Here is a 24,081-nt window from a genome sequence, read left to right as displayed (position 1 = left end):
TTTGAATTAATGAAATCTGTTTAGCAAAGTAAAATGCACATTATCATAAAAAAAGTCACCATGATATAAACTGCGCAAAAATATTTCAGTTTTTACGTAAAAAAAAAAAAAAAAGAGTGTGTGTTTTCCAAATGTAGGGGGTATAGCTCAGTGGTAGAGCATTTGACTGCAGATCAAGAGGTCCTTGGTTCAACTCCGAGTGCCCCCTCCAGATACTTTTTCAACAGATTAAACATGCTTTTTTACCTATATGTTCATGGAAATTTTAGAACCATATGAAGTTGAATTCATGTTTATGTACTTTCTTAATGTGAATACTATTTCAGAAATGTAGCAAAAAGTTCATGTTGATGTGCCTTCTTAATATGAAAACAATTTAAAAATGTTGGAAAATGCTTGAGAAATTTTGTCTGAAAAAAAATCGACAAAAGATACATATGGCACATTGGAAGACTCTGAACCCCAGAATTGAGTTGTAAAATATAAGTACCTTAGTGTTTTTTTGTACTTTTTGAATTAATGAAATCTGTTTAGCAAAGTAAAATGCACATTATCATAAAAAAAGTCACCATGATATAAACTGCGCAAAAATATTTCAGCTTTTACATAAAAAAAAAAAAAAAAGAGAGTGTGTTTTCCAAATGTAGGGGGTATAGCTCAGTGGTAGAGCATTTGACTGCAGATCAAGAGGTCCTTGGTTCAACTCCGAGTGCCCCCTCCAGATACTTTTTCAACAGATTAAACATGCTTTTTTACCTATATGTTCATGGAAATTTTAGAACCATATGAAGTTGAATTCATGTTTATGTACTTTCTTAATGTGAATACTATTTCAGAAATGTAGCAAAAAGTTCATGTTGATGTGCCTTCTTAATATGAAAACAATTTAAAAATGTTGGAAAATGCTTGAGAAATTTTGTCTGAAAAGAAATCGACAAAAGATACATATGGCACATTGGAAGACTCTAATCCCCAGAAATGAGTTGTAAAATAAAAGTACCTTAGTGTTTCTTTGTACTTTTTGAATTAATGAAATCTGTTTAGCAAAGTAAAATGCACATTATCATAAAAAAAGTCACCATGATATAAACTGCGCAAAAATATTTCAGTTTTTACATAAAAAAAAAAAAAGAGGGTGTGTTTTCCAAATGTAGGGGGTATAGCTCAGTGGTAGAGCATTTGACTGCAGATCAAGAGGTCCTTGGTTCAACTCCGAGTGCCCTCTCCAGATACTTTTTCAACAGATTAAACATGCTTTTTTACCTATATGTTCATGGAAATTTTAGAACCATATGAAGTTGAATTCATGTTTATGTACTTTCTTAATGTGAATACTATTTCTGAAATGTAGCAAAAAGTTCATGTTGATGTGCCTTCTTAATATGAAAACAATTTAAAAATGTTGGAAAATGCTTGAGAAATTTTATCTGAAAAGAAATCAACAAAAGATACATATGGCACATTGGAAGACTCTAATCCCCAGAAATGACTTGTAAAATAAAAATACCTTAGTGTTTCTTTGTACTTTTTGAATTAATGAAATCTGTTTAGCAAAGTAAAATGCACATTATCATAAAAAAGTCACCATGATATAAACTGCGCAAAAATATTTCAGTTTTTACGTAAAAAAAAAAAAAAAAGAGGGTGTGTTTTCCAAATGTAGGGGGTATAGCTCAGTGGTAGAGCATTTGACTGCAGATTAAGAGGTCCTTGGTTCAACTCCGAGTGCCCCCTCCAGATACTTTTTCAACAGATTAAACATGCTTTTTTACCTATATGTTCATGGAAATTTTAGAACCATATGAAGTTGAATTCATGTTTATGTACTTTTTAATGTGAATACTATTTCAGAAATGTAGCAAAAAGTTCATGTTGATGTGCCTTCTTAATATGAAAACAATTTAAAAATGTTGGAAAATGCTTGAGAAATTTTGTCTGAAAAGAAATCGACAAAAGATACATATGGCACATTGGAAGACTCTAATCCCCAGAAATGAGTTGTAAAATAAAAGTACCTTAGTGTTTCTTTGTACTTTTTGAATTAATGAAATCTGTTTAGCAAAGTAAAATGCACATTATCATAAAAAAAGTCACCATGATATAAACTGCGCAAAAATATTTCAGTTTTTACGTAAAAAAAAAAAGAGGGTGTGTTTTCTAAATGTAGGGGGTATAGCTCAGTGGTAGAGCATTTGAGTGCAGATCAAGAGGTCCTTGGTTCAACTCCGAGTGCCCCCTCCAGATACATTTTCAACAGATTAAACATGCTTTTTTACCTATATGTTCATGGAAATTTTAGAATCATATGAAGTTGAATTCATGTTTATGTACTTTCTTAATGTGAATACTATTTCAGAAATGTAGCAAAAAGTTCATGTTGATGTGCCTTCTTAATATGAAAACAATTTAAAAATGTTGGAAAATGCTTGAGAAATTTTATCTGAAAAGAAATCGACAAAAGATACATATGGCACATTGGAAGACTCTAATCCCCAGAAATGAGTTGTAAAATAAAAATACCTTAGTGTTTCTTTGTACTTTTTGAATTAATGAAATCTGTTTAGCAAAGTAAAATGCACATTATCATAAAAAAAGTCACCACGATATAAACTGTGCAAAAATATTTCAGTTTTTCCGTTTAAAAAAAAAAAAAAAAAGAGGGTGTGTTTTCCAAATGTGAGGGGTATAGCTCGGTGGTAGAGCATTTGACTGCAGATCAAGAGGTCTTTGGTTCAACTCTGAGTTCCCCCTCCAGATACTTTTTCAACAGATTAAACATGCTTTTTTACCTATATGTTCATGGAAATTTTAGAACCATATGAAGTTGAATTCATGTTTATGTACTTTCTTAATGTGAATACTATTTCAGAAATGTAGCAAAAAGTTCATGTTGATGTGCCTTCTTAATATGAAAACAATTTAAAAATGTTGGAAAATGCTTGAGAAATTTTGTCTGAAAAGAAATCGACAAAAGATACATATGGCACATTGGAAGACTCTAATTCCCAGAAATGAGTTGTAAAATAAAAATACCTTAGTGTTTCTTTGTACTTTTTGAATTAATGACATCTGTTTAGCAAAGTAAAATGCACATTATCATAAAAAAAAGTCACCACGATATAAACTGCGCAAAAATATTTCAGTTTTTACGTAAAAAAAAAAAAAAGAGGTTGTGTTTTCCAAATGTAGGGGGTATAGCTCAGTGGTAGAGCATTTGAGTGCAGATCAAGAGGTCCTTGGTTCAACTCCGAGTGCCCCCTCCAGATACCTTTTCAACAGATTAAACATGCTTTTTTACCAATATGTTCATGGAAATTTTAGAATCATATGAAGTTGAATTCATGTTTATGTACTTTCTTAATGTGAATACTATTTCAGAAATGTAGCAAAAAGTTCATTTTGATGTGCCTTCTTAATATGAAAACAATTTAAAAATGTTGGAAAATGCTTGAGAAATTTTATCTGAAAAGAAATCAACAAAAGATACATATGGCACATTGGAAGACTCTAATCCCCAGAAATGACTTGTAAAATAAAAATACCTTAGTGTTTCTTTGTACTTTTTGAATGAATGAAATCTGTTTAGCCAAGTAAAATGCACATCATCGTAAAAAAAAGTCACCACGATATAAAACTGTGCAAAAATATTTCAAGTTTTATGTAAAAAAAAAAAAGAGGGTGTGTTTTTCAAACGTAGGGGGTATATCTCAGTGGTAGAGCATTTGACTGCAGATCAAGAGGTCCTTGGTTCAACTCCGAGTGCCCCCTCCAGATGCTTTTTCAACAGATTAAACATGCTTTTTTACCTCTGTGTTCATGGAAATTTTAGAACCATATGAAGTTGAATTCATGTTTATGTACTTTCTTAATGTGAATACTATTTCAGAAATGTAGCAAAAAGTTCATGTTGATGTGCCTTCTTAATATGAAAACAATTTAAAAATGTTGGAAAATGCTTGAGAAATTTTGTCTGAAAAGAAATCGACAAAAGATACATATGGCACATTGGAAGACTCTAATCCCCAGAAATGAGTTGTAAAATAAAAATACCTTAGTGTTTCTTTGTACTTTTTGAATTAATGAAATCTGTTTAGCAAAGTAAAATGCACATTATCATAAAAAAAGTCACCACGATATAAACTACGCAAAAATATTTCAGTTTTTACGTAAAAAAAAAAAAAGAGGGTGTGCTTTCCAAATGTAGGGGGTATAGCTCAGTGGTAGAGCATTTGACTGCAGATCAAGAGGTCCTTGGTTCAACTCCGAGTGCCCCCTCCAGATACTTTTTCAACAGATTAAACATGCTTTTTTACCTATATGTTCATGGAAATTTTAGAACCATATGAAGTTGAATTCATTTTTATGTACTTTCTTAATGTGAATACTATTTCAGAAATGTAGCAAAAAGTTTATGTTGATGTGCCTTCTTCATATGAAAACAATTTCAAAATGTTGGAAAATGCTTGAGAAATTTTGTCTGAAAAGAAATCGACAAAAGATACATATGGCACATTGGAAGACTCTAATCCCCAGAAATGAGTTGTAAAATAAAAATACCTTAGTGTTTCTTTGTACTTTTTGAATTAATGAAATCTGTTTAGCAAAGTAAAATGCACATTATCATAAAAAAAAGTCACCACGATATAAACTGCGCAAAAATATTTCAGTTTTTACGTAAAAAAAAAAAAAAAGAGGTTGTGTTTTCCAAATGTAGGGGGTATAGCTCAGTGGTAGAGCATTTGAGTGCAAATCAAGAGGTCCTTGGTTCAACTCCGAGTGCCCCCTCCAGATACCTTTTCAACAGATTAAACATGCTTTTTTACCAATATGTTCATGGAAATTTTAGAATCATATGAAGTTGAATTCATGTTTATGTACTTTCTTAATGTGAATACTATTTCAGAAATGTAGCAAAAAGTTCATTTTGATGTGCCTTCTTAATATGAAAACAATTTAAAAATGTTGGAAAATGCTTGAGAAATTTTATCTGAAAAGAAATCAACAAAAGATACATATGGCACATTGGAAGACTCTAATCCCCAGAAATGACTTGTAAAATAAAAATACCTTAGTGTTTCTTTGTACTTTTTGAATGAATGAAATCTGTTTAGCCAAGTAAAATGCACATCATCGTAAAAAAAAGTCACCACGATATAAAACTGTGCAAAAATATTTCAAGTTTTATGTAAAAAAAAAAAGAGGGTGTGTTTTCCAAACGTAGGGGGTATAGCTCAGTGGTAGAGCATTTGACTGCAGATCAAGAGGTCCTTGGTTCAACTCCGAGTGCCCCCTCCAGATGCTTTTTCAACAGATTAAACATGCTTTTTTACCTATGTGTTCATGGAAATTTTAGAACCATATGAAGTTGAATTCATGTTTATGTACTTTCTTAATGTGAATACTATTTCAGAAATGTAGCAAAAAGTTCATGTTGATGTGCCTTCTTAATATGAAAACAATTTAAAAATGTTGGAAAATGCTTGAGAAATTTTGTCTGAAAAGAAATCGACAAAAGATACATATGGCACATTGGAAGACTCTAATCCCCAGAAATGAGTTGTAAAATAAAAATACCTTAGTGTTTCTTTGTACTTTTTGAATTAATGAAATCTGTTTAGCAAAGTAAAATGCACATTATCATAAAAAAAGTCACCACGATATAAACTACGCAAAAATATTTCAGTTTTTACGTAAAAAAAAAAAAAAAGAGGGTGTGCTTTCCAAATGTAGGGGGTATAGCTCAGTGGTAGAGCATTTGACTGCAGATCAAGAGGTCCTTGGTTCAACTCCGAGTGCCCCCTCCAGATACTTTTTCAACAGATTAAACATGCTTTTTTACCTATATGTTCATGGAAATTTTAGAACCATATGAAGTTGAATTCATTTTTATGTACTTTCTTAATGTGAATACTATTTCAGAAATGTAGCAAAAAGTTCATGTTGATGTGCCTTCTTCATATGAAAACAATTTCAAAATGTTGGAAAATGCTTGAGAAATTTTGTCTGAAAAGAAATCGACAAAAGATACATATGGCACATTGGAAGACTCTAATCCCCAGAAATGAGTTGTAAAATAAAAATACCTTAGTGTTTCTTTGTACTTTTTGAATTAATGAAATCTGTTTAGCAAAGTAAAATGCACATTATCATAAAAAAAGTCACCATGATATAAACTGCGCAAAAATATTTCAGTTTTTACGTAAAAAAAAAAAGAGGGTGTGTTTTCTAAATGTAGGGGGTATAGCTCAGTGGTAGAGCATTTGACTGCAGATCAAGAGGTCCTTGGTTCAACTCCGAGTGCCCCCTCCAGATACATTTTCAACAGATTAAACATGCTTTTTTACCTATATGTTCATGGAAATTTTAGAATCATATGAAGTTGAATTCATGTTTATGTACTTTCTTAATGTGAATACTATTTCAGAAATGTAGCAAAAAGTTCATGTTGATGTGCCTTCTTAATATGAAAACAATTTAAAAATGTTGGAAAATGCTTGAGAAATTTTATCTGAAAAGAAATCGACAAAAGATACATATGGCACATTGGAAGACTCTAATCCCCAGAAATGAGTTGTAAAATAAAAATACCTTAGTGTTTCTTTGTACTTTTTGAATTAATGAAATCTGTTTAGCAAAGTAAAATGCACATTATCATAAAAAAAGTCACCACGATATAAACTGTGCAAAAATATTTCAGTTTTTACGTTTAAAAAAAAAAAAAAAAGAGGGTGTGTTTTCCAAATGTGAGGGGTATAGCTCGGTGGTAGAGCATTTGACTGCAGATCAAGAGGTCTTTGGTTCAACTCTGAGTGCCCCCTCCAGATACTTTTTCAACAGATTAAACATGCTTTTTTACCTATATGTTCATGGAAATTTTAGAACCATATGAAGTTGAATTCATGTTTATGTACTTTCTTAATGTGAATACTATTTCAGAAATGTAGCAAAAAGTTCATGTTCATGTGCCTTCTTAATATGAAAACAATTTAAAAATGTTGGAAAATGCTTGAGAAATTTTGTCTGAAAAGAAATCGACAAAAGATACATATGGCACATTGGAAGACTCTAATTCCCAGAAATGAGTTGTAAAATAAAAATACCTTAGTGTTTCTTTGTACTTTTTGAATTAATGACATCTGTTTAGCAAAGTAAAATGCACATTATCATAAAAAAAAGTCACCACGATATAAACTGCGCAAAAATATTTCAGTTTTTACGTAAAAAAAAAAAAAGAGGTTGTGTTTTCCAAATGTAGGGGGTATAGCTCAGTGGTAGAGCATTTGAGTGCAGATCAAGAGGTCCTTGGTTCAACTCCGAGTTCCCCCTCCAGATACTTTTTCAACAGATTAAACATGCTTTTTTACCTATATGTTCATGGAAATTTTAGAATCATATGAAGTTGAATTCATGTTTATGTACTTTCTTAATGTGAATACTATTTCATAAATGTAGCAAAAAGTTCATGTTGATGTGCCTTCTTAATATGAAAACAATTTAAAAATGTTGGAAAATGCTTGAGAAATTTTATCTGAAAAGAAATCAACAAAAGATACATATGGCACATTGGAAGACTCTAATCCCCAGAAATGACTTGTAAAATAAAAATACCTTAGTGTTTCTTTGTACTTTTTGAATTAATGAAATCTGTTTAGCAAAGTAAAATGCACATCATCGTAAAAAAAAGTCACCACGATAGAAAACTGTGCAAAAATATTTCAGGTTTTATGTAAAAAAAAAAAAAAAAAAAAAGAGGGTGTGCTTTCCAAATGTAGGGGGTATAACTCAGTGGTAGAGCATTTGACTGCAGATCAAGAGGTCCTTGGTTCAACTCCGAGTGCCCCCTCTAGATACTTTTTCAACAGATTAAACATGCTTTTTTACCTATATGTTCATGGAAATTTTAGAACCATAGGAAGTTGAATTCATGTTTATGTACTTTCTTAATGTGAATACTATTTCAGAAATGTAGCAAAAAGTTCATGTTGATGTGCCTTCTTAATATGAAAACAATTTAAAAATGTTGGAAAATGCTTGAGAAATTTTGTCTGAAAAGAAATCGACAAAAGATACATATGGCACATTGGAAGACTCTACTCCCCAGAAATGACTTGTAAAATAAAAATACCTTAGTGTTTCTTTGTACTTTTTGAATTAATGAAATCTGTTTAGCAAAGTAAAATGCACATCATCGTAAAAAAAAGTCACCACGATATAAAACTGTGCAAAAATATTTCAGGTTTTATGTAAAAAAAAAAAAAGAGGGTGTGCTTTCCAAATGTAGGGGGTAAAGCTCAGTGGTAGAGCATTTGACTGCAGATCAAGAAGTCCTTGGTTCAACTCCGAGTGCCCCCTCCAGATACTTTTTCAACAGATTAAACATGCTTTTTTACCTATATGTTCATGGAAATTTTAGAACCATATGAAGTTGAATTCATGTTTATGTACTTTCTTAATGTGAATACTATTTCAGAAATGTAGCAAAAAGTTCATGTTGATGTGCCTTCTTAATATGAAAACAATTTAAAAATGTTGGAAAATGCTTGAGAAATTTTGTCTGAAAAGAAATCGACAAAAGATACATATGGCACATTGGAAGACTCTAATCCCCAGAAATGAGTTGCAAAATAAAAGTACCTTAGTGTTTCTTTGTACTTTTTTAATTAATGAAATCTGTTTAGCAAAGTAAAATGCACATTATCATAAAAAAAGTCACCACGATATAAACTGCGCAAAAATATTTCAGTTTTTACGTAAAAAAAAAAAAAAGAGGGTGTGCTTTCCAAATGTAGGGGGTATAGCTCAGTGGTAGAGCATTTGACTGCAGATCAAGAGGTCCTTGGTTCAACTCCAAGTGCCCCCTCCAGATACTTTTTCAACAGATTAAACATGCTTTTTTACCTATATGTTCATGGAAATTTTAGAACCATATGAAGTTGAATTCATTTTTATGTACTTTCTTAATGTGAATACTATTTCAGAAATGTAGCAAAAAGTTCATGTTGATGTGCCTTCTTAATATGAAAACAATTTAAAAATGTTGGAAAATGCTTGAGAAATTTTGTCTGAAAAGAAATCGACAAAAGATACATATGGCACATTGGAAGACTCTAATCCCCAGAAATGAGTTGTAAAATAAAAGTACCTTAGTGTTTCTTTGTACTTTTTAAATTAATGAAATCTGTTTAGCAAAGTAAAATGCACATTATCATAAAAAAAGTCACCATGATATAAACTGCGCAAAAATATTTCAGTTTTTACGTAAAAAAAAAAACAGGGTGTGTTTTCCAAATGTAGGGGGTATAGCTCAGTGGTAGAGCATTTGAGTGCAGATCAAGAGGTCCTTGGTTCAACTCCGAGTGCCCCCTCCAGATACATTTTCAACAGATTAAACATGCTTTTTTACCTATATGTTCATGGAAATTTTAGAATCATATGAAGTTGAATTCATGTTTATGTACTTTCTTAATGTGAATACTATTTCAGAAATGTAGCAAAAAGTTCATGTTGATGTGCCTTCTTAATATGAAAACAATTTAAAAATGTTGGAAAATGCTTGAGAAATTTTATCTGAAAAGAAATCGACAAAAGATACATATGGCACATTGGAAGACTCTAATCCCCAGAAATGAGTTGTAAAATAAAAATACCTTAGTGTTTCTTTGTACTTTTTGAATTAATGAAATCTGTTTAGCAAAGTAAAATGCACATTATCATAAAAAAGTCACCATGATATAAACTGCGCAAAAATATTTCAGTTTTTACGTAAAAAAAAAAAAAAAAAAAAAAAGAGGGTGTGTTTTCCAAATGTAGGGGGTATAGCTCAGTGGTAGAGCATTTGACTGCAGATCAAGAGGTCCTTGGCTCAACTCCGAGTGCCCCCTCCAGATACTTTTTCAACAGATTAAACATGCTTTTTTACCTATATGTTCATGGAAATTTTAGAACCATATGAAGTTGAATTCATTTTTATGTACTTTCTTAATGTGAATACTATTTCAGAAATGTAGCAAAAAGTTCATGTTGATGTGCCTTCTTAATATGAAAACAATTTAAAAATGTTGGAAAATGCTTGAGAAATTTTATCTGAAAAGAAATCGACAAAAGATACATATGGCACATTGGAAGACTCTAATCCCCAGAAATGAGTTGTAAAATAAAAGTACCTTAGTGTTTCTTTGTACTTTTTGAATTAATGAAATCTGTTTAGCAAAGTAAAATGCACATTATCATAAAAAAAGTCACCATGATATAAACTGCGCAAAAATATTTCAGTTTGTACGTAAAAAAAAAAAAAAAAGAGGGTGTGTTTTCCAAATGTAGGGGGTATAGCTCAGTGGTAGAGCATTTGACTGCAGATCAAGAGGTCATTTGTTCAACTCCGAGTGCCCCCTCCAGATACTTTTTCAACAGATTAAACATGCTTTTTTACCTATATGTTCATGGAAATTTTAGAACCATATGAAGTTGAATTCATTTTTATGTACTTTCTTAATGTGAATACTATTTCAGAAATGTAGCAAAAAGTTCATGTTGATGTGCCTTCTTAATATGAAAACAATTTAAAAATGTTGGAAAATGCTTGAGAAATTTTGTCTGAAAAGAAATCGACAAAAGATACATATGGCACATTGGAAGACTCTAATCCCCAGAAATGAGTTGTAAAATAAAAATACCTTAGTGTTTCTTTGCACTTTTTGAGTTAATGAAATCCGTTTAGCAAAGTAAAATGCACATTATCATAAAAAAATTCACCACGATATAAACTGTGCAAAAATATTTCAGTTTTTACGTAAAAAAAAAAAAAAAAAAAGAGGGTGAGTTTTACAAATGTAGGGGGTATAGCTCAGTGGTAGAGCATTTGACTGCAGATCAAGAGGTCCTTGGTTCAACTCCGAGTGCCCCCTCCAGATACTTTTTCAACAGATTAAACATGCTTTTTTACCTATATGTTCATGGAAATTTTAGAACCATATGAAGTTGAATTCATTTTTATGTACTCTCTTAATGTGAATACTATTTCAGAAATGTAGCAAAAAGTTCATGTTGATGTGCCTTCTTAATATGAAAACAATTTAAAAATGTTGGAAAATGCTTGAGAAATTTTGTCTGAAAATAAATCGACAAAAGATACATATGGCACATTGGAAGACTCTAATCCCCAGAAATGAGTTGTAAAATAAAAATACCTTAGTGTTTCTTTGTACTTTTTGAGTTAATGAAATCTGTTTAGCAAAGTAAAATGCACATTATCATAAAAAAAGTCACCACGATATAAACTGTGCAAAAATATTTCAGTTTTTACGTTAAAAAAAAAAAAAAAAAGAGGGTGTGTTTTCCAAATGTGAGGGGTATAGCTCGGTGGTAGAGAATTTGACTGCAGATCAAGAGGTCTTTGGTTCAACTCCGAGTGCCCCCTCCAGATACTTTTTCAACAGATTAAACATGCTTTTTTACCTATATGTTCATGGAAATTTTAGAACCATATGAAGTTGAATTCATGTTTATGTACTTTCTTAATGTGAATACTATTTCAGAAATGTAGCAAAAAGTTCATGTTGATGTGCCTTCTTAATATGAAAACAATTTAAAAATGTTGGAAAATGCTTGAGAAATTTTATCTGAAAAGAAATCAACAAAAGATACATATGGCACATTGGAAGACTCTAATCCCCAGAAATGAGTTGTAAAATAAAAATACCTTAGTGTTTCTTTGTACTTTTTGAATGAATGAAATCTGTTTAGCAAAGTAAAATGCACATTATCGTAAAAAAAAGTCACCACGATATAAAACTGTGCAAAAATATTTCAGGTTGTATGTAAAAAAAAAAAAAAAAAAAAAAAAAAGAGGGTGTGCTTTCCAAATGTAGGGGGTATAGCTCAGTGGTAGAGCATTTGACTGCAGATCAAGAGGTCCTTGGCTCAACACCGAGTGCCCCCTCCAGATACTTTTTCAACAGATTAAACATGCTTTTTTACCTATATGTTCATGGAAATTTTAGAACCATATGAAGTTGAATTCATGTTTATGTACTTTCTTAATGTGAATACTATTTCAGAAATGTAGCAAAAAGTTCATGTTGATGTGCCTTCTTAATAAGAAAACAATTTAAAAATGTTGGAAAATGCTTGAGAAATTTTGTCTGAAAAGAAATCGACAAAAGATACATATGGCACATTGGAAGACTCTAATCCCCAGAAATGAGTTGTAAAATAAAAGTACCTTAGTGTTTCTTTGTACTTTTTGAATTAATGAAATCTGTTTAGCAAAGTAAAATGCACATTATCATATAAAAAGTCACCATGATGTAAAATGCGCAAAAATATTTCAGTTTTTAAGTTAAAAAAAAAAAAAAAAAAAGGGTGTGTTTTCCAAATGTAGGGGGTATAGCTCAGTGGTAGAGCATTTGACTGCAGATCAAGATGTCCTTGGTTCAACTCCGAGTGCCCCCTCCAGATGCTTTTTCAACAGATTAAACATGCTTTTTTACCTATATGTTCATGGAAATTTTAGAACCATATGAAGTTGAATTCATGTTTATGTACTTTCTTAATGTGAATACTATTTCAGAAATGTAGAAAAAAGTTCATGTTGATGTGCCTTCTTAATATGAAAACAATTTAAAAATGTTGGAAAATGCTTGAGAAATTTTGTCTGAAAAGAAATCGACAAAAGATACATATGGCACATTGGAAGACTCTAATCCCCAGAGATGAGTTGTAAAATAAAAATACCTTAGTGTTTCTTTGTACTTTTTGAATTAATGAAATCTGTTTAGCAAAGTAAAATGCACATTATCATAAAAAAAAGTCACCACGATATAAACTGCGCAAAAATATTTCAGGTTTTATGTAAAAAAAAAAAAAAAAAAAAAAAAAAAAAGAGGATGTGCTTTCCAAATGTAGGGGGTATAGCTCAGTGGTAGAGCATTTGACTGCAGATCAAGAGGTCCTTGGTTCAACTCCGAGTGCCCCCTCCAGATACTTTTTCAACAGATTAAACATGCTTTTTTACCTATATGTTCATGGAAATTTTAGAACCATATGAAGTTGAATTCATGTTTATGTACTTTCTTAATGTGAATACTATTTCAGAAATGTAGCAAAAAGTTCATGTTGATGTGCCTTCTTAATATGAAAACAATTTAAAAATGTTGGAAAATGCTTGAGAAATTTTGTCTGAAAAGAAATCGACAAAAGATACATATGGCACATTGGAAGACTCTAATCCCCAGAAATGAGTTGTAAAATAAAAGTACCTTAGTGTTTCTTTGTACTTTTTGAATTAATGAAATCTGTTTAGCAAAGTAAAATGCACATTATCATAAAAAAGTCACCATGATATAAACTGCGCAAAAATATTTCAGTTTTTACGTAAAAAAAAAAAAAAGAGGGTGTGTTTTCCAAATGTAGGGGGTATAGCTCAGTGGTAGAGCATTTGACTGCAGATCAAGAGGTCCTTGGCTCAACTCTGAGTGCCCCCTCCAGATACTTTTTCAACAGATTAAACATGCTTTTTTACCTATATGTTCATGGAAATTTTAGAACCATATGAAGTTGAATTCATGTTTATGTACTTTCTTAATGTGAATACTATTTCAGAAATGTAGCAAAAAGTTCATGTTGATGTGCCTTCTTAATATGAAAACAATTTAAAAATGTTGGAAAATGCTTGAGAAATTTTGTCTGAAAAGAAATCGACAAAAGATACATATGGCACATTGGAAGACTCTAATCCCCAGAAATGAGTTGTAAAATAAAAGTACCTTAGTGTTTCTTTGTACTTTTTGAATTAATGAAATCTGTTTAGCAAAGTAAAATGCACATTATCATAAAAAAGTCACCATGATATAAACTGCGCAAAAATATTTCAGTTTTTACGTAAAAAAAAAAAGAGGGTGTGTTTTCCAAATGTAGGGGGTATAGCTCAGTGGTAGAGCATTTGAGTGCAGATCAAGAGGTCCTTGGTTCAACTCCGAGTGCCCCCTACAAGATACTTTTTCAACAGATTAAACATGCTTTTTTACCTATATGTTCATGGAAATTTTAGAACCATATGAAGTTGAATTCATGTTTATGTACTTTCTTAATGTGAATACTATTTCAGAAATGTAGACAAAAGTTCATGTTGATGTGCCTTCTTAATATGAAAACAATTTAAAAATGTTGGAAAATGCTTGAGAAATTTTGTCTGAAAAGAAATCGACAAAAGATACATATGACACATTGGAAGACTCTAATCCCCAGAAATGAGTTGTAAAATAAAAATACCTTAGTGTTTCTTTGTACTTTTTGAATTAATGAAATCTGTTTAGCAAAGTAAAATGCACATTATCATAAAAAAAAGTCACCACGATATAAACTGCGCAAAAATATTTCAGTTTTTACGTTAAAAAAAAAAAAAAAAAAAGAGGGTGTGCTTTCTAAATGTAGGGGGTATAGCTCAGTGGTAGAGCATTTGACTGCAGATCAAGAGGTCCTTGGCTCAACTCCGAGTGCCCCCTCCAGATACTTTTTCAACAGATTAAACATGCTTCTTTACCTATATGTTCATGGAAATTTTAGAACCATATGAAGTTGAATTCATGTTTATGTACTTTCTTAATGTGAATACTATTTCAGAAATGTAGCAAAAAGTTCATGTTGATGTGCCTTCTTAATATGAAAACAATTTAAAAATGTTGGAAAATGCTTGAGAAATTTTGTCTGAAAAGAAATCGACAAAAGATACATATGGCACATTGGAAGACTCTAATCCCCAGAAATGAGTTGTAAAATAAAAGTACCTTAGTGTTTCTTTGTACTTTTTGAATTAATGAAATCTGTTTAGCAAAGTAAAATGCACATTATCATAAAAAAAGTCACCATGATATAAACTGCGCAAAAATATTTCAGTTTTTACGTACAAAAAAAAAAAAGAGGGTGTGTTTTCCAAATGTAGGGGGTATAGTTCAGTGGTAGAGCATTTGAGTGCATATCAAGAGGTCCTTGGTTCAACTCCGAGTGCCCCCTCCAGATACATTTTCAACAGATTAAACATGCTTTTTTACCTGTATGTTCATGGAAATTTTAGAATCATATGAAGTTGAATTCATGTTTATGTACTTTCTTAATGTGAATACTATTTCAGAAATGTAGCAAAAAGTTCATGTTGATGTGCCTTCTTAATATGAAAACAATTTAAAAATGTTGGAAAATGCTTGAGAAATTTTATCTGAAAAGAAATCGACAAAAGATACATATGGCACATTGGAAGACTCTAATCCCCAGAAATGAGTTGTAAAATAAAAATACCTTAGTGTTTCTTTGTACTTTTTGAATTAATGAAATCTCTTAAGCAAAGTAAAATGCACATTATCATAAAAAAAGTCACCACGATATAAACTGTGCAAAAATATTTCAGTTTTTACGTTAAAAAAAAAAAAAAAAAGAGGGTGTGTTTTCCAAATGTGAGGGGTATAGCTCGGTGGTAGAGCATTTGACTGCAGATCAAGAGGTCTTTGGTTCAACTCCGAGTGCCCCCTCCAGATACTTTTTCAACAGATTAAACATGCTTTTTTACCTATATGTTCATGGAAATTTTAGAACCATATGAAGTTGAATTCATGTTTATGTACTTTCTTAATGTGAATACTATTTCAGAAATGTAGACAAAAGTTCATGTTGATGTGCCTTCTTAATATGAAAACAATTTAAAAATGTTGGAAAATGCTTGAGAAATTTTGTCTGAAAAGAAATCGACAAAAGATACATATGGCACATTGGAAGACTCTAATCCCCAGAAATGAGTTGTAAAATAAAAATACCTTAGTGTTTCTTTGTACTTTTTGAATTAATGAAATCTGTTTAGCAAAGTAAAATGCACATTATCATAAAAAAAAGTCACCACGATATAAACTGCGCAAAAATATTTCAGTTTTTACGTTAAAAAAAAAAAAAAAAAAAGAGGGTGTGCTTTCTAAATGTAGGGGGTATAGCTCAGTGGTAGAGCATTTGACTGCAGATCAAGAGGTCCTTGGCTCAACTCCGAGTGCCCCCTCCAGATACTTTTTCAACAGATTAAACATGCTTCTTTACCTATATGTTCATGGAAATTTTAGAACCATATGAAGTTGAATTCATGTTTATGTACTTTCTTAATGTGAATACTATTTCAGAAATGTAGCAAAAAGTTCATGTTGATGTGCCTTCTTAATATGAAAACAATTTAAAAATGTTGGAAAATGCTTGAGAAATTTTGTCTGAAAAGAAATCGACAAAAGATACATATGGCACATTGGAAGACTCTAATCCCCAGAAATGAGTTGTAAAATAAAAGTACCTTAGTGTTTCTTTGTACTTTTTGAATTAATGAAATCTGTTTAGCAAAGTAAAATGCACATTATCATAAAAAAAGTCACCATGATATAAACTGCGCAAAAATATTTCAGTTTTTACGTAAAAAAAAAAAAAAGAGGGTGTGTTTTCCAAATGTAGGGGGTATAGCTCAGTGGTAGAGCATTTGAGTGCATATCAAGAGGTCCTTGGTTCAACTCCGAGTGCCCCCTCCAGATACATTTTCAACAGATTAAACATGCTTTTTTACCTGTATGTTCATGGAAATTTTAGAATCATATGAAGTTGAATTCATGTTTATGTACTTTCTTAATGTGAATACTATTTCAGAAATGTAGCAAAAAGTTCATGTTGATGTGCCTTCTTAATATGAAAACAATTTAAAAATGTTGGAAAATGCTTGAGAAATTTTATCTGAAAAGAAATCGACAAAAGATACATATGGCACATTGGAAGACTCTAATCCCCAGAAATGAGTTGTAAAATAAAAATACCTTAGTGTTTCTTTGTACTTTTTGAATTAATGAAATCTGTTTAGCAAAGTAAAATGCACATTATCATAAAAAAAGTCACCACGATATAAACTGTGCAAAAATATTTCAGTTTTTACGTTAAAAAAAAAAAAAAAAAAAAAGAGGGTGTGTTTTCCAAATGTGAGGGGTATAGCTCGGTGGTAGAGCATTTGACTGCAGATCAAGAAGTCTTTGGTTCAACTCCGATTGCCCCCTCCAGATGCTTTTTCAACAGATTAAACATGCTTTTTTACCTATATGTTCATGGAAATTTTAGAACCATATGAAGTTGAATTCATGTTTATGTACTTTTTAATGTGAATACTATTTCAGAAATGTAGCAAAAAGTTCATGTTGATGTGCCTTCTTAATATGAAAACAATTTAAAAATGTTGGAAAATGCTTGAGAAATTTTGTCTGAAAAGAAATCGACAAAAGATACATATGGCACATTGGAAGACTCTAATCCCCAGAAATGAGTTGTAAAATAAAAATACCTTAGTGTTTCTTTGTACTTTTTGAATTAATGACATCTGTTTAGCAAAGTAAAATGCACATTATCATAAAAAAAGTCACCACGATATAAACTGCGCAAAAATATTTCAGTTTTTACGTAAAAAAAAAAAAAGAGGTTGTGTTTTCCAAATGTAGGGGGTATAGCTCAGTGGTAGAGCATTTGAGTGCAGATCAAGAGGTCCTTGGTTCAACTCCGAGTGCCCCCTCCAGATACTTTTTCAACAGATTAAACATGCTTTTTTACCTATATGTTCATGGAAATTTTAGAACCATATGAAGTTGAATTCATGTTTATGTACTTTCTTAATGTGAATACTATTTCAGAAATGTAGCAAAAAGTTCATGTTGATGTGCCTTCTTAATATGAAAACAATTTAAAAATGTTGGAAAATGCTTGAGAAATTTTGTCTGAAAAGAAATCGACAAAAGATACATATGGCACATTGGAAGACTCTAATCCCCAGAAATGAGTTGTAAAATAAAAATACCTTAGTGTTTCTTTGTACTTTTTGAATTATTGAAATCTGTTTTGCAAAGTAAAATGCACATTATCATAAAAAAAGTCACCACGATATAAACTGCGCAAAAATATTTCAGTTTTTACATAAAAAAAAAAGAAGAGGGTGTGTTTTCCAAATGTAGGGGGTATAGCTCAGTGGTAGAGCATTTGACTGCAGATCAAGAGGTCCTTGGTTCAACTCCGAGTGCCCCCTCCAGATACTTTTTCAACAGATTAAACATGCTTTTTTACCTATATGTTCATGGAAATTTTAGAATCATATGAAGTTGAATTCATGTTTATGTACTTTCTTAATGTGAATACTATTTCAGAAATGTAGCAAAAAGTTCATGTTGATGTGCCTTCTTAATATGAAAACAATTTAAAAATGTTGGAAAATGCTTGAGAAATTTTATCTGAAAAGAAATCAACAAAAGATACATATGGCACATTGGAAGACTCTAATCCCCAGAAATGACTTGTAAAATAAAAATACCTTAGTGTTTCTTTGTACTTTTTGAATTAATGAAATCTGTTTAGCACAGTAAAATGCACATCATCGTAAAAAAAAGTCACCACGATATAAAACTGTGCAAAAATATTTCAGGTTTTATGTAAAAAAAAAAAAAAAAAAAAAAAAAAAAGAGGGTGTGCTTTCCAAATGTAGGGGGTATAGCTCAGTGGTAGAGCATTTGACTGCAGATCAAGAGGTCCTTGGTTCAACTCCGAGTGCCCCCTCCAGATACTTTTTCAACAGATTAAACATGCTTTTTTACCTATATGTTCATGGAAATTTTAGAACCATATGAAGTTGAATTCATGTTTATGTACTTTTTAATGTGAATACTATTTCAGAAATGTAGCAAAAAGTTCATGTTGATGTGCCTTCTTAATATGAAAACAATTTAAAAATGTTGGGAAATGCTTGAGAAATTTTGTCTGAAAAGAAATCGACAAAAGATACATATGGCACATTGGAAGACTCTAATCCCCAGAAATGACTTGTAAAATAAAAATACCTTAGTGTTTCTTTGTACTTTTTGAATGAATGAAATCTGTTTAGCAAAGTAAAATGCACATTATCATAAAAAAAAGTCACCATGATATAAAATGCGCAAAAATATTTCAGTTTTTAAGTTAAAAAAAAAAAAAAAAAAAGAAAAGGGTGTGTTTTCCAAATGTAGGGGGTATAGCTCAGTGGTAGAGCATTTGACTGCAGATCAAGAGGTCCTTGGTTCAACTCCGAGTGCCCCCTCTAGATGCTTTTTCAACAGATTAAACATGCTTTTTTACCTATATGTTCATGGAAATTTTAGAACCATATGAAGTTGAATTCATGTTTATGTACTTTCTTAATGTGAATACTATTTCAGAAATGTAGCAAAAAGTTCATGTTGATGTGCCTTCTTAATATGAAAACAATTTAAAAATGTTGGAAAATGCTTGAGAAATTTTGTCTGAAAAGAAATCGACAAAAGATACATATGGCACATTGGAACACTCTAATCCCCAGAAATGAGTTGTAAAATAAAAATACCTTAGTGTTTCTTTGTACTTTTTGAATTAATGAAATCTGTTTAGCAAAGTAAAATGCACACTATCATAAAAAAAAGTCACCACGATATAAACTGCGCAAAAATATTTCAGTTTTTACGTAAAAAAAAAAAAAAAAAAAAAGAGGGTGCGCTTTCCAAATGTAGGGGGTATAGCTCAGTGGTAGAGCATTTGACTGCAGATCAAGAGTTCCTTGGTTCAACTCCGAGTGCCCCCTCCAGATACTTTTTCAACAGATTAAACATGCTTTTTTACCTATATGTTCATGGAAATTTTAGAACCATATGAAGTTGAATTCATGTTTATATACTTTCTTAATGTGAATACTATTTCAGAAATGTAGCAAAAAGTTCATGTTGATGTGCCTTCTTAATATGAAAACAATTTAAAAATGTTGGAAAATGCTTGAGAAATTTTGTCTGAAAAGAAATCGACAAAAGATACATATGGCACATTGGAAGACTCTAATCCCCAGAAATGAGTTGTAAAATAAAAGTACCTTAGTGTTTCTTTGTACTTTTTGAACTAATGAAATCTGTTTAGCAAAGTAAAATGCACATTATCATAAAAAAAGTCACCATGATATAAACTGCGCAAAAATATTTCAGTTTTTACGTAAAAAAAAAAAAAAGAGGGTGTGTTTTCCAAATGTAGGGGGTATAGCTCAGTGGGAGAGCATTTGAGTGCAGATCAAGAGGTCTTTGGTTCAACTCCGAGTGCCCCCTCCAGACACATTTTCAACAGATTAAACATGCTTTTTTACCTATATGTTCATGGAAATTTTAGAATCATATGAAGTTGAATTCATGTTTATGTACTTTCTTAATGTGAATACTATTTCAGAAATGTAGCAAAAAGTTCATGTTGATGTGCCTTCTTAATATGAAAACAATTTAAAAATGTTGGAAAATGCTTGAGAAATTTTATCTGAAAAGAAATCGACAAAAGATACATATGGCACATTGGAAGACTCTAATCCCCAGAAATGAGTTGTAAAATAAAAATACCTTAGTGTTTCTTTGTACTTTTTGAATTAATGAAATCTCTTAAGCAAAGTAAAATGCACATTATCATAAAAAAGTCACCACGATATAAACTGTGCAAAAATATTTCAGTTTTTACGTTAAAAAAAAAAAAAAAAAAGAGGGTGTGTTTTCCAAATGTGAGGGGTATAGCTCGGTGGTAGAGCATTTGACTGCAGATCAAGAGGTCTTTGGTTCAACTCCGAGTGCCCCCTCCAGATACTTTTTCAACAGATTAAACATGCTTTCTTACCTATATGTTCATGGAAATTTTAGAACCATATGCAGTTGAATTCATGTTTATGTACTTTCTTAATGTGAATACTATTTCAGAAATGTAGACAAAAGTTCATGTTGATGTGCCTTCTTAATATGAAAACAATTTAAAAATGTTGGAAAATGCTTGAGAAATTTTGTCTGAAAAGAAATCGACAAAAGATACATATGGCACATTGGAAGACTCTAATCCCCAGAAATAACTTGTAAAATAAAAATACCTTAGTGTTTCTTTGTACTTTTTGAATTAATGAAATCTGTTTAGCAAAGTAAAATGCACATTATCTTAAAAAAAAGTCACCACGATATAAACTGCGCAAAAATATTTCAGTTTTTACGTAAAAAAAAAAAAAAGAAAAGAGGGTGTGCTTTCCAAATGTAGGGGGTATAGCTCAGTGGTAGAGCATTTGACTGCAGATCAAGAGGTCCTTGGTTCAACTCCGAGTGCCCCCTCCAGATACTTTTTCAACAGATTAAACATGCTTTTTACCTATATGTTCATGGAAATTTTAGAACCATATGAAGTTGAATTCATGTTTATGTACTTTCTTAATGGGAATACTATTTCAGAAATGTAGCAAAAAGTTCATGTTGATGTGCCTTCTTAATATGAAAACAATTTAAAAATGTTGGAAAATGCTTGAGAAATTTTATCTGAAAAGAAATCGACAAAAGATACATATGGCACATTGGAAGACTCTAATCCCCAGAAATGAGTTGTAAAATAAAAATACCTTAGTGTTTCTTTGTACTTTTTGAATTAATGAAATCTCTTAAGCAAAGTAAAATGCACATTATCATAAAAAAAGTCACCACGATATAAACTGTGCAAAAATATTTCAGTTTTTACGTTAAAAAAAAAAAAAAAAAAGAGGGTGTGTTTTCCAAATGTGAGGGGTATATCTCGGTGGTAGAGCATTTGACTGCAGATCAAGAGGTCTTTGGTTCAACTCCGAGTGCCCCCTCCAGATACTTTTTCAACAGATTAAACATGCTTTTTTACCTATATGTTCATGGAAATTTTAGAACCATATGAAGTTGAATTCATGTTTATGTACTTTCTTAATGTGAATACTATTTCAGAAATGTAGACAAAAGTTCATGTTGATGTGCCTTCTTAATATGAAAACAATTTAAAAATGTTGGAAAATGCTTGAGAAATTTTGTCTGAAAAGAAATCGACAAAAGATACATATGGCACATTGGAAGACTCTAATCCCCAGAAATGACTTGTAAAATAAAAATACCTTAGTGTTTCTTTGTACTTTTTGAATTAATGAAATCTGTTTAGCAAAGTAAAATGCACATTATCTTAAAAAAAAGTCACCATGATATAAACTGCGCAAAAATATTTCAGTTTTTACGTAAAAAAAAAAGAAAAAAGAGGGTGTGTTTTTCCAAATGTAGGGGGTATAGCTCAGTGGTAGAGCACTTGACTGCAGATCAAGAGGTCCTTGGCTCAACTCCGAGTGCCCCCTCCAGTTACTTTTTCAACAGATTAAACATGCTTTTTTACCTATATGTTCATGGAAATTTTAGAACCATATGACGTTGAATTCATGTTTATGTACTTTCTTAATGTGAATACTATTTCAGAAATGTAGCAAAAAGTTCATGTTGATGTGCCTTCTTAATATGAAAACAATTTAAAAATGTTGGAAAATGCTTGAGAAATTTTGTCTGAAAAGAAATCGACAAAAGATACATATGGCACATTGGAAGACTCTAATCCCCAGAAATGAGTTGTAAAATAAAAATACCTTAGTGTTTCTTTGTACTTTTTGAATTATTGAAATCTGTTTTGCAAAGTAAAATGCACATTATCATAAAAAAAGTCACCACGATATAAACTGCGCAAAAATATTTCAGTTTTTACATAAAAAAAAAAGAAGAGGGTGTGTTTTCCAAATGTAGGGGGTATAGCTCAGTGGTAGAGCATTTGACTGCAGATCAAGAGGTCCTTGGTTCAACTCCGAGTGCCCCCTCCAGATACTTTTTCAACAGATTAAACATGCTTTTTTACCTATATGTTCATGGAAATTTTAGAATCATATGAAGTTGAATTCATGTTTATGTACTTTCTTAATGTGAATACTATTTCAGAAATGTAGCAAAAAGTTCATGTTGATGTGCCTTCTTAATATGAAAACAATTTAAAAATGTTGGAAAATGCTTGAGAAATTTTATCTGAAAAGAAATCAACAAAAGATACATATGGCACATTGGAAGACTCTAATCCCCAGAAATGACTTGTAAAATAAAAATACCTTAGTGTTTCTTTGTACTTTTTGAATTAATGAAATCTGTTTAGCACAGTAAAATGCACATCATCGTAAAAAAAAGTCACCACGATATAAAACTGTGCAAAAATATTTCAGGTTTTATGTAAAAAAAAAAAAAAAAAAAAAAAAAAAAGAGGGTGTGCTTTCCAAATGTAGGGGGTATAGCTCAGTGGTAGAGCATTTGACTGCAGATCAAGAGGTCCTTGGTTCAACTCCGAGTGCCCCCTCCAGATACTTTTTCAACAGATTAAACATGCTTTTTTACCTATATGTTCATGGAAATTTTAGAACCATATGAAGTTGAATTCATGTTTATGTACTTTTTAATGTGAATACTATTTCAGAAATGTAGCAAAAAGTTCATGTTGATGTGCCTTCTTAATATGAAAACAATTTAAAAATGTTGGGAAATGCTTGAGAAATTTTGTCTGAAAAGAAATCGACAAAAGATACATATGGCACATTGGAAGACTCTAATCCCCAGAAATGACTTGTAAAATAAAAATACCTTAGTGTTTCTTTGTACTTTTTGAATGAATGAAATCTGTTTAGCAAAGTAAAATGCACATTATCATAAAAAAAAGTCACCATGATATAAAATGCGCAAAAATATTTCAGTTTTTAAGTTAAAAAAAAAAAAAAAAAAAGAAAAGGGTGTGTTTTCCAAATGTAGGGGGTATAGCTCAGTGGTAGAGCATTTGACTGCAGATCAAGAGGTCCTTGGTTCAACTCCGAGTGCCCCCTCTAGATGCTTTTTCAACAGATTAAACATGCTTTTTTACCTATATGTTCATGGAAATTTTAGAACCATATGAAGTTGAATTCATGTTTATGTACTTTCTTAATGTGAATACTATTTCAGAAATGTAGCAAAAAGTTCATGTTGATGTGCCTTCTTAATATGAAAACAATTTAAAAATGTTGGAAAATGCTTGAGAAATTTTGTCTGAAAAGAAATCGACAAAAGATACATATGGCACATTGGAACACTCTAATCCCCAGAAATGAGTTGTAAAATAAAAATACCTTAGTGTTTCTTTGTACTTTTTGAATTAATGAAATCTGTTTAGCAAAGTAAAATGCACACT

The 24,081-nt window shown here is 31.1% G+C and overlaps 17 non-coding genes across 17 annotated transcripts; all 17 read left to right on the top strand.

The window, feature by feature from the left end:
• The first annotated feature begins 136 nt into the window (after positions 1 to 136).
• On the top strand, positions 137 to 208 carry TRNAC-GCA (transfer RNA cysteine (anticodon GCA)). Its single transcript has one exon. It is a non-coding gene; the product is annotated as a tRNA-Cys (tRNA).
• Positions 209 to 646: 438 nt separating this feature from the next.
• On the top strand, positions 647 to 718 carry TRNAC-GCA (transfer RNA cysteine (anticodon GCA)). The gene has a single exon. It is a non-coding gene; the product is annotated as a tRNA-Cys (tRNA).
• Positions 719 to 1,153: 435 nt separating this feature from the next.
• Positions 1,154 to 1,225, top strand: TRNAC-GCA (transfer RNA cysteine (anticodon GCA)). The gene has a single exon. It is a non-coding gene; the product is annotated as a tRNA-Cys (tRNA).
• Positions 1,226 to 4,203: 2,978 nt separating this feature from the next.
• TRNAC-GCA (transfer RNA cysteine (anticodon GCA)) lies at positions 4,204 to 4,275 on the top strand. Its single transcript has one exon. It is a non-coding gene; the product is annotated as a tRNA-Cys (tRNA).
• A 945-nt stretch (positions 4,276 to 5,220) lies between these two features.
• TRNAC-GCA (transfer RNA cysteine (anticodon GCA)) lies at positions 5,221 to 5,292 on the top strand. Its single transcript has one exon. It is a non-coding gene; the product is annotated as a tRNA-Cys (tRNA).
• A 437-nt stretch (positions 5,293 to 5,729) lies between these two features.
• Positions 5,730 to 5,801, top strand: TRNAC-GCA (transfer RNA cysteine (anticodon GCA)). Its single transcript has one exon. It is a non-coding gene; the product is annotated as a tRNA-Cys (tRNA).
• Positions 5,802 to 6,234: 433 nt separating this feature from the next.
• TRNAC-GCA (transfer RNA cysteine (anticodon GCA)) lies at positions 6,235 to 6,306 on the top strand. Its single transcript has one exon. It is a non-coding gene; the product is annotated as a tRNA-Cys (tRNA).
• A 2,482-nt stretch (positions 6,307 to 8,788) lies between these two features.
• On the top strand, positions 8,789 to 8,860 carry TRNAC-GCA (transfer RNA cysteine (anticodon GCA)). The gene has a single exon. It is a non-coding gene; the product is annotated as a tRNA-Cys (tRNA).
• Positions 8,861 to 10,832: 1,972 nt separating this feature from the next.
• On the top strand, positions 10,833 to 10,904 carry TRNAC-GCA (transfer RNA cysteine (anticodon GCA)). The gene has a single exon. It is a non-coding gene; the product is annotated as a tRNA-Cys (tRNA).
• Positions 10,905 to 12,902: 1,998 nt separating this feature from the next.
• Positions 12,903 to 12,974, top strand: TRNAC-GCA (transfer RNA cysteine (anticodon GCA)). Its single transcript has one exon. It is a non-coding gene; the product is annotated as a tRNA-Cys (tRNA).
• A 5,027-nt stretch (positions 12,975 to 18,001) lies between these two features.
• TRNAC-GCA (transfer RNA cysteine (anticodon GCA)) lies at positions 18,002 to 18,073 on the top strand. Its single transcript has one exon. It is a non-coding gene; the product is annotated as a tRNA-Cys (tRNA).
• Positions 18,074 to 18,525: 452 nt separating this feature from the next.
• Positions 18,526 to 18,597, top strand: TRNAC-GCA (transfer RNA cysteine (anticodon GCA)). Its single transcript has one exon. It is a non-coding gene; the product is annotated as a tRNA-Cys (tRNA).
• A 445-nt stretch (positions 18,598 to 19,042) lies between these two features.
• TRNAC-GCA (transfer RNA cysteine (anticodon GCA)) lies at positions 19,043 to 19,114 on the top strand. The gene has a single exon. It is a non-coding gene; the product is annotated as a tRNA-Cys (tRNA).
• A 1,978-nt stretch (positions 19,115 to 21,092) lies between these two features.
• Positions 21,093 to 21,164, top strand: TRNAC-GCA (transfer RNA cysteine (anticodon GCA)). The gene has a single exon. It is a non-coding gene; the product is annotated as a tRNA-Cys (tRNA).
• A 1,460-nt stretch (positions 21,165 to 22,624) lies between these two features.
• TRNAC-GCA (transfer RNA cysteine (anticodon GCA)) lies at positions 22,625 to 22,696 on the top strand. The gene has a single exon. It is a non-coding gene; the product is annotated as a tRNA-Cys (tRNA).
• A 452-nt stretch (positions 22,697 to 23,148) lies between these two features.
• TRNAC-GCA (transfer RNA cysteine (anticodon GCA)) lies at positions 23,149 to 23,220 on the top strand. Its single transcript has one exon. It is a non-coding gene; the product is annotated as a tRNA-Cys (tRNA).
• A 445-nt stretch (positions 23,221 to 23,665) lies between these two features.
• Positions 23,666 to 23,737, top strand: TRNAC-GCA (transfer RNA cysteine (anticodon GCA)). The gene has a single exon. It is a non-coding gene; the product is annotated as a tRNA-Cys (tRNA).
• Positions 23,738 to 24,081: the final 344 nt, after the last annotated feature.

Source organism: Ranitomeya variabilis, chromosome 1 (assembly GCF_051348905.1).
Source record: "Ranitomeya variabilis isolate aRanVar5 chromosome 1, aRanVar5.hap1, whole genome shotgun sequence".
NCBI classification, from domain to species: Eukaryota; Metazoa; Chordata; class Amphibia; order Anura; family Dendrobatidae; genus Ranitomeya; species Ranitomeya variabilis.
This window is presented reverse-complemented; position numbering and strand designations above follow the sequence as displayed.